This window comes from Dipodomys merriami, unplaced genomic scaffold, assembly GCF_024711535.1.
Source record: "Dipodomys merriami isolate MVZ:Mamm:240054 unplaced genomic scaffold, mDipMer1.0.p SCAF_31, whole genome shotgun sequence".
NCBI classification, from domain to species: Eukaryota; Metazoa; Chordata; class Mammalia; order Rodentia; family Heteromyidae; genus Dipodomys; species Dipodomys merriami.
The window spans coordinates 17,335,480-17,345,642 of NW_027204604.1; positions in this window are offsets into that span (position 1 = coordinate 17,335,480).

The following is a 10,163-nucleotide window of genomic DNA, read 5'->3' on the forward strand; positions in this document are numbered from 1 at the left end:
ATACTCACTGACACAGTATTAAATTTAATTAAACTGAGAATTGTGTGAAAAACTGTGAACAAACTCACACATCGGTCACATTATTTTCTTACACAGAGCAAAATAACAATGTGCCTTTTACTGACTAGTCCTTTCCCAAATAAAGGTATCTTCAAAGCACCTGAGGTTATCCTAACATTGGCATCCAACACCTAAAGAAAATATTAAGGGGGAAAATGACTAGATAAACAACTCCACACTAAGCATCCAGTGCTAACTTTATTATAAACTGACTTACTTTGGAAAATCTCTGTGCCAAAGATAATAGGTACACTAACAGGTGATGCGATCTATTATTTCACATCTTTCTGTCTAAATACACATTGAGGTATATTTTTTTAACTTCAGAATTTTTAGACAGAAGTGAACCCCAGGGAAGACAGAAGCACACAAACACTACCCCGAGACTAACTGTAAAAGCTGGATGAAATACCAAAGTGCTGACATTTGAAGCCTTTCGAAAAGCATTCAAGACAGCTGAGCTTTAAGGATCAAGGTAGCACACAGAATGGAAGTGCCTTGAGAGGTAAGAATGGTATTTTCTGCTACTTTTCTTGAGCTGCTTCCTGGTTTTTAATTGGTATGCAGCTTAGAGGTCAAGCAAGAAGATGATCAAAACAACAGCAGCTCTGTGTTGCTGGCTGACTTTGGCAGAGCAGAGCTATGAAGATACGTATGCTCAGCTATGGGGATCAAGATGCCAAAGAAACTAGGTGAGCCTGTCATTGTGTCTTAACTTTATCCCAAACCTTACTGGCATCTTTCTCATCATTTGTGCTCATGTCTGAGCAAAGGGGGGGAGGGGAAAGGGGTTAGCTAAGGAACTAACGAGATAAGCAATAGTTCTGCTTCTGCTTCGGACAAAGAAGATTTCAACAGAGGTCTTGGTCAAGGTTATGGTCATGGTGAACAGAATAAAAGTTTCTGAATGGCATGTGAGATGCCCCCTCCCCCTCCACAGAGAAATAAATACTTAGAAGAAGACAGACAGACAGATAGAGAGATAGATAATAATTGGTCTCTGGCAAGAGCCCTAAAGTACACAGCAATTGGAAATACGTATTCAAGAAAGCTGTCTTTCCAACAAAAGGGGCAGTTTACAGTCTCGGCCACGTCACGCGGTGCATCCTACATCTCCATCTCAGCATCACTGAGCTCAGCCGGGAGGGCCAGACTCAGAACACAGAATTTCCTCTTCCGTAATCTCCTCTGACCCATAGCAGCTGAAGAGGAAGTTTGGCTGAGCACTGGCCATTGTCATGACATGCCCAGATTGGTTCACCCAGAAATGCTTTCAGTCAGACATAAAGGACAGGGCCTCTTTCCAATCTCATCTCCTCTCAGAGTTGGAAACCCTTCCTTCTAAAAGCACTACAGTCAAATAACAGTAGAATCCAAGTTCAATAACAAGACACAATTTTCATGCTTGTCACTTTGATTAAGAGTGTATTGTAGGGCCAGGCGCTGGTGGCTCACGCCTGTAATCCCAGCTACTTAAGGAGGCTGAGATCTGAGGATCTTGGTTCAAAGCCAGCCTGGGCAGGAAAGTCTGTGTGACTTATCTCCAATGAACCACCAGAAAACTGGAAGTGGCACTGTGGCTCAAGTGGTAGAGTGCTAGCCTTGAGCTGAAGAGCTGAGGGACAGAGCCGAGGCACCCCACGACTGACCAAAAAAAAAAAAAAGAGTGTATTGTAGTTTCTAGACCAAGAAATCAGACCAGAAAATGAAAAACAGTACTGTGATTAAAAGGGAAAAATGCCATACTTTCTGTAGTATGCTGTGATCTTGTATACAGGAATCCTAATGCATACAATAAACTTCTACAATGAATAAACCAAAATTTTGATGTAATATCTATGTAAAACTCAATCATTCATCAGAGAATAGTGGCTCATCCCTGTAATCCTACCTATTCAAGAAGCTGGGGCTTGAAAAATGATGGCTTGTTTGAAGCCAGACTAGGTAGAAAAAAAAAACACAAGATTCAGTCTCCAATTAACCAACAAAAAGTAAAATGGAGACATGGTTCATTTCACTAAGCTCTGAGCAAACCATGAGCAAGACAGCCAAAGGAGAATGCAAGGCATGAATTCAAATCCTGGTATAGCACAAAAACAATATGCAACAGAAGAATCTTCATATTTCCACACAATAAAAACTAACACTGAAAAGAAAATAACTTCACTTGCAACAGGAGAATAAAAAAAACAAAATACCCAAGATTACATTTAACACCATGATGCAAACCATTGCCAACAAATTGCCAAATACCTTTAAAGGATATTTATGTTTGTGATGGAAGGATTTGATTTTATTAAGATTTCAGTGCTATTCAAATGAATATACAAATTTAATGTAAACACTATGCAATTACTAGGTGGGACAGGCAGAGGCTGGTAAAGAGACTAGAGAAATTTGGTGAATTTAGATTTAGTTGTTAAAATTGATTATTTAATCATTGGGTTAAGAGGAAATAAAACTGAATTATTTTTATTCATCCACGCAAAAAATGCTGTAAAGTTCAAGTGAGATAATATATTTCATACTACACAGACACAGCTTTAAAAAAGTAAAATTGGAAATGACTCTCTGTATGTTGCCTGAGAGGGCCTTGAGTGGAAGATATGCATGTTAAACAAGATGCCATTATTAACAATTTACTGAAAACACTAAGCGCTTACCATATTATTTGGAAAACCAGGTTCCAGTCCAGTGGAATAGCTCATTCTCGAGAGTGCAATAGAGAACTGTCACTAGAACCATAGTCCCTTGAGTCAGCAGGAAGAGGAGACACTGATTGCTGAGCAAGTACCTTGTGAGAGAGGTAAGAAAAACACTTATTCAGGCCCTAATTCACCCAGTGTAGGATGGTGTCCTGTCCATCAGGTTGCAGAAAATCAGGCCTAGAAAGCACTGCACCTGGTGGCCGTGCCTGAGTACTTGTGGGCCCAGATCCTGGGGCTGCGGGGACTGGGGCCGCCCATTGGCTGTGACATCACCACTGAGCAAGGAACGAGGCTCCCATTGGCCGTGGCGTCACCCACTAGGCAAGGAATGCGGCCCCCATTGGCTGTGACAGGGATTCCTGTTAGAGGTGGGTGTGGCGCTTGCTTTGCAGCTCATCTGCTTCTTTCTCCCAACTGTCCCTCCTCTCTGGAGTCTGGAGAAAGTTGCCCAACAGGCGGCCGGCGGAGTGTTGTCCCTGGTCTTCGTCCAGTGCCCTGGATTTCCAAGCCCTTAGTCCACACTTGGATCTCAAGTTGCACAGGAATCCCAGTTGTGAGAAACAGAAGCCACATTTTGAGAGGTCAAATTGGGAGTATTTATTAGAAAGTCTTTATTAGGTTGTCTCAAAGACCTAGCACTCTGGATGGAACTTGCATAAAACTTTTAAATCCAAACAACAACAACAACAACAAAACACACATTTGGGTGAAGCACATGGAGAACGGATCCCCACCCTATGATCCCAGGGGCCTGTGGAGGTCAGGTGAAAAAATAAAAACCCAGATAGACAGTGCAACCCAGCTAAGCCTGGCTGTACACATTCCAGTGTGGGTCTAACTCATAGGGAACTGAGACCAGGAAAGGGTTAAGAGGTTGGAAGGCCAGAGGCTGAGAACTGGACCCTGAGAAGGTCTGACCATGAAGGCAAGGCAGAGGTAGCGCTGTTTGAACATTAAAAAGCTTGAGACCTTGGATAAGGGAGTCAATTATCTTTATACTTTACCCTATTTTCTGCCCGCACCTGCGGTCACCTCCCCTGTACTGAACTAAAGTAACCTCTGTCCTTGCTCAGACCCCATACAAGCCTAACTCCAACCCCACCTCCCTGACACCTCCATTCCCACAGGAAAGCCGTGCCTGTCATTAGGCCTCAATCCATAGTCCTAGCCTGTGGAGAACTGAGTCCAGGCTTTTCCTTTCTCCTCCATTTTCCTAACAGCACCTAAGCCCAATTGAAGCTGATCAGGCAGGGAAAACGCAGGTACAAGCAAAGCTCTCCATTTGGGAAGCAGCTCATAGGCCCAGCAAAACTTTCCATACAGAAGGAGATACTCAGAGGGGAGCAAAGTCAAGCCATCTAGGGAAACAGAGCGGAAGTTCTCCGTGGCCAAGCTCTCCTGGGGCCAAACGGGATGATGTCTGCATCATCCATCTGCATCATCATTCCATGCATGGCCCATCTCATGCCTAAGGCCTTTGGGAGCTGGGTGAAAGGCCCCCCCACTCCCAACCCAGCAGGGCGCCTAGAGGTGAAGGGCCAAGGGCTGAAGAGCTGGAGGACAGCAAGAACTGCAGACGGGGGTCCAAGGTGGGAGGAAAAGTACTGGCTCAGTGGAGAGAAGGAAGTGCGGCTGGAAGGGGCAGGACGGGGGCGGTCCGTGTTCTGCCAGAGCCAACCGGGTAACCCTGCGTGGTGACGTCACAGCCAATGGGTGGCCAGCGCGGGCCTTTAAAATGTCTTCGCGCCCAATGGGAAGGGAAAAAAGAAGCCGTGCCCGGGGACGTCCCGCGGGCGCGCCGCCTCCCGGGGAGCGCGGCCGCTCCTTCCCACCGCCCACCCCGGAGGGTCTGCAGGCGCCAGGCCCAGGCTCCCGGGCCTCAGGGTGGTGGACGGTTCTAGGGTTCACTGGAACCTGGCCAATGTAGCCGAAGATCGCAGCAGGAGGCTGAGATCTGAGGATCAGGGTTCAAAGCCAGCCCGGGCAGGACAGGCCGGGAGACTCTGATCTCCAGTGAACCAGTGGGAACCACTGTGGCTCCAGTGGTGGAGCACCGGCCGCGAGCCGAGGGCTGAGGACAGCGCCCAGGCCCAGGGTTCAAGCCCCACGACCCCCACAAAGGAAAAGGACACGCCCTGTCTGTGCCCTCCCCGAGTGTGGCTGTGCCCGGGTCGTGCCATTGACCTGGTGTGGCCAGTCTAGGCAGCTTTTCCTCGGTAATCACAGGCTTCTCTCTTCCTCTCCCACCTCTGGTGGATTCTACCCCGCACACCTGAGGTTTGTATCTGGCCTTGTTAACCCCTTACTGACAGCATGGACTCCTATGACTTCTCCTTCTGGATTTTTATTTATGAGTTGGCAATTTGTTCATTCCCTGCACCACTCGTTAATTCCCGATAGGAATGGACAAAGAAAGGTCCAGGAATGATCTGGTGTTTCTGATCACACATTCTGGCTCCTGGGATCTGCTTTTGTGCTGAGTGTAATCATGGATAGGCAAGGTAGGTGATAGACCAGCTTTTCAAAGGCTGTGATATCCCAGGCCGAGGGGTGGGAGCTGGTTCTTGGGAGGTAGCCGGCTCTTGTCTGTAGCTCACAAGATTTCTCATCCTGAGCAGAGTTGTGTGGGTATTTGAGAAGTTACCCAGTCCAAGGGTGAATTCAAGCTACTGGTCATTGAACCAACGGAAGCCAGTTTGTCCTCAGAGCTCTGACAACAGACTTGGAGTTAGAGTGGAAGTCACCTGCCGGTGAGAGGGGGGGAGGGAGGCGCAATCTCACAAAGCCTCCACCATAAAAACTGAAGCCCTCTTGAGCATTATTTATTTTCACCTGGAATTCACAGAACACAAAACTGAGCAGAATTACTTTTGAAAATTTTTGCCATGAAGACAAAGGGAGAGGAAAGTGAAAATGGTGGCCTCTCCACACAGAAGGTCCTCCACTTTTCAATCTTAGCCCCACAGTGATTTTCCTAATGGAATAAATGATACCCTCCTCCCCCATTCATATATTGAAGCACCAAGACCTCACACTGTGTGGATAGGGACTTTAGGGAGGTGATTAAGTGAAAATGTGGTTGCTACAGTGGGCCTCAAAGACTGAGTGATGTCTTTATAATTGAGAGGGTGAGGGCGATGGCCATGAGACAACTGTAGCACTTTGATTGGGCTTCCAGCCTCCACAATGCTGAGAGCTTTTCTGTTGGTTTAACTATCCAGTAGGTGGTATTTTATGGTAGCCTGCCGAGGTTTGAGATACAGCTAATGCTTCATATACTGAAGGTTACGTCCCCAGTGTGGCTATATTGAGAGGTAGTTGAACCTTCAGGAGGTGAAGCCTTGTGCAGGTCATAGGGATCTAATTATCCTCAGAAGAGACTGACTCCAGTGCTAGTGAATTCATTCTAGCATGAGCTGGACTGTGACGCCTCCCCTCCTCCACCCCCCCCTCCCCCATGCATAGCCCCTTAATTTAAGCTTGAGACCAGGTACCTTTCCATTTCTCCACCATATTGGAGCAGCCAGGAGCTAACCTTCTGGGCTGGCTCATGCAGTAAGGTGCAGTTAGAACAGGGTAGAGCACTTTGAATGATCAGGAGGGTGATTGTGGATAGAGGAAAGGGGAGAGGCCCTCCTCAAGCGTGACAGCTTGGTGAACGGCTCTGTAGACAAAACTACCAGCAGCTGAACAGGTAGGTAGTCCAGAAGACCCAAAGGTTTCCATAATGAAGAAGCTGATGGAAAGCAAGATCCCTGCAGTGGGATATGGAGTTACAAAAATAGACAGGCAATTCCTGGATAAAGAAGGACCCCAAAGGCAGAGAAGTCTCCTCCTTTTTGATCTTTGCCAACCTTCGACCCCTCAGCCTTTTTGGAGCCTTTCTTGGGAGCTGTAGAGGGACCGGCCAGCCCAGGGGCCCCGTGAGGACCGACAGCCAAGCGGACCCGGGAGGCAGGGACCGACCACTAGTGGAAGGAGTAGGGAAATTAAGGTTCTTGCCGTGCGGCTTTGTGATTCGCCTTGGCCACACACGTGACTTTATGTAAATGAGCCGATCCAGGCTGAGGCATCCTATTGGTCCCCATCGTGTGTGAGCCAATGAGAGCGCCCCATGGGCAATCCGCCCTCTTCCTATAAAAGGGCAGCGCGGCCGAGTTCGCGGCAATTCTCCCAGTGGGGGTCGTGCGCACCGCCTGCTGCGCCCAGCCCGCTGTTCTCTCCTGTACAGCTTTGCTTATGGGAAATGCAGCGAAGTATGCCGAGGACAGAATTGACATAGACGATTTTTCCATGATGTATTCACTTCTAAAGGTTAACAACCGGAAGCTTGAGAAGAGAGGGAAATGAGGGCAAAGCTGAAGACTGTCATACGTAGAAATGTGCTGGTTCTAAATTCTGAACAATTGATCCTTCCTGACAGTTAATGTTATTTTATAAATGGTGACTAGGGAGAATTAGTAAAATATTTATCTTTAATTATTCTGCAGCATTTTCATTTTTCATTGTAACAATACTGTGCAGGGGTTACCGTTACATGAGCAAGGTCATGAGCAAGGTCATGAGTACATTTCCTGTCCAGCATTGTTACCTCCTCCTTGTTTTCCCCCTCCCTCCCTTCCTCCCATCTCCACAACTGCACCTCCCCACTGCCCCCTCCCCTGCTCCCCGCCTGAATTGTAAAGTTCGTTTTGGTGATCACTCCATGAAAAGGGTCCGGGAATTCTGTTCATTTTGTTGGCAAAGATACAAATAACCCAAGTCCTATCTTTTTATTGGCAAACTTTTCATTGGCATAAGATGATTTCAAGTGCATGGGTGTTTGATGATGCTTTGATTCCTATTTTTCAGAATGAAATGAACATGGTTATGCTCTATATATTTGACTATTGTAAAAGCTTTTTTATCTTTCAAAAGTTGAAGTTATGTATTAGTATAGCAGTAGCCCATCAGATAAGATAGCTTTTGCTATTAAACACTAGGTACTTGTAAACCATCTGTGTTGACACTCTGAAATTGAAAGGCCATAAAAAAGCATTATGTTTAAAATGTATATGATTACTCTTACATCAACAAGCTTTCAGGATTTTTTGGTGGAATCTAGTTTCAACATCCAGAATTTACATCTCTTGAGCTACATGCATGATTTGTTTAGTTAATTGATTTTGTACATTCTTCCAAATTTATATGTATTTATCTATTCATGTAATGCAAATAGTGGCCAGCTCAAGAGAAGAACACTTAGGCTTTGACTCACTGACTTGAATAAAAATAAGTTCAGGATAACAGATTAAACCTTTGAGGGATAAAAACATATTTCTCTTCAGAAAAGTTAAATCCCTAGCACAATGCAGAGGTTAAAAAGTTAGCCTTAAATACAGACAGGCAAATTAGATATTCACATTTTCATTGGCTTAAAATTATAAAGCATAATTGGAAGTCTCAACATGGAATATTTGGTCTTGGTTGAAAATAAATTCCTTAAAGTTAATAAAATAAAAAATGTGCTCATGAATAGTCAAGTCAGTTTTTCACATATTTCCAAAAAATATTGGCAATGTGAGCAATACTATACATTATAAACACTTTTGAAACAGATATGGATATTTACTTGTACTTTAATATATAAATAAGAGAAATGGAACTTACGTAAGACTTGGATATAAGGACAAAGAAAAACTTGTGATATATTGCAGTCAAAAAGAAAACTCATTAGTTCCAAATTTTGTAAGAAAACTTTTGAAATGATGTAAGTAATCTCTGTCCTTTTAGAAATGAAAAAAAAAATCAACAGATAAGGTGTTAATTATACCTTAAGTTTCCAGTTATAATGGTGTTAAGACAGCAGCAATTAATGGCTTTACTTGCTCAATCCTTGTCCTTGTAAATGCACGGCATGGATCTCTTGTCCTTTCCAACAATCATATTGCTAACAGCCATCAGGAATTGATTATATTTGACATCAAGTGTCCTTTCCTGCAATGTGAGAATCTTTGTGTTATATGCACTACTGAAAGTCATAACATAGAGTGAAAGATCTATATTTTTAGAAGATTACAGTCTCAACAGATTTACAACAAAATACCAAACCTTGATATTTACGAGCACTAAGTTCCACTCAACAAAGCAATACCTTAATGTCTCCAAGAATTTTATGAAGACTATTTCTAGGCCCTCTGGCTATACTATAGATCTGACTTCCATACATAATAATAACTACTATGGATCTCTAGCATAGGTATGTCTTCTCATTATGTGAGGCAGAAAGAGTAATAAACTCCAGATGCTACAGGTATGTTCTTCTGTAACTCTTAAAATTATACCAAACATAAAAGCAGTGATGGGAAATTAATAAGATACTTCACAGAAGGAAATTGCTAAACCATTGTAACCCAACCAATATTTTAAATGACCCATGTCATAGATTTTTAACACAAAAAGTCTATAGTAATTCCTCCAATGGAGGCCATTTCACTGAGTTAATATTTGCATATTATATTTATATCCAAATGTAATTAACTCACAATAAGTAGGGTAGGATAGCCCCAGAAAATAATTCCAATTAAATGCTATAAGCTCCTTAGGAAAAATAAATTTTGTATAGTTGTTCACTTTAAAACAGAAGATTTATAAATCTCTCTTTTGGGAAAGCAGAATAAAAAATTACTGCTGATCCACTAAACCACATCCTCTTGTGTTGCAAATATATGGCAATGAGTTGGATAACCTAAAAAACATTACCTACAGTCAATTAAAACTTTTTCTTCCTGTGAGAGGTGGTGTATATGTGTGTGTGTGGTCCATGTGTATGCATGTGTGTATCACAAATCAGTTTAATCTGACATTATGAAGGTCTTAAAAAGTTTAAACAAAATGGAATTAAAACATACAAGGTAAAATAAGGAGCCACATTAAAATACACTCTTGTGGCACTCACTTGCTGAAAGAAATCAGGTGAGAGAAAATTTCATTTCCTTCAAGTGACATTAAGACCACTCTACTCATTTGAGAGTCATTTGCATTTCTCTGTAATTTTAAGCAAGATATTCTCCAATATCAACATACCTGCTTCAAGCATTCTTCAACTTCCTATTTAAGTTTTCTTTCTCTCTGGAAATTGTAATAAGGACTCATCCACTCACTAACCTAACAAATGCCTATTCCAACATTTGCTAATTCCAATTTGTGATTGCTTCCTGAATTCTAGATTAAGGAAATCAGACAGCATTGGGAATGAAAAAGTCCTATCACTATTGACGAAACTCCATCTATCTTTACCTCTTTATTAAAATCCACACTAAATTCTTGCAATATAACACAAGTGGAATATATGCTAATATGAAAGAATGCCTTTGTTAGTTTTGACATGCCTATACAGAATTCAGTCATCAAGTT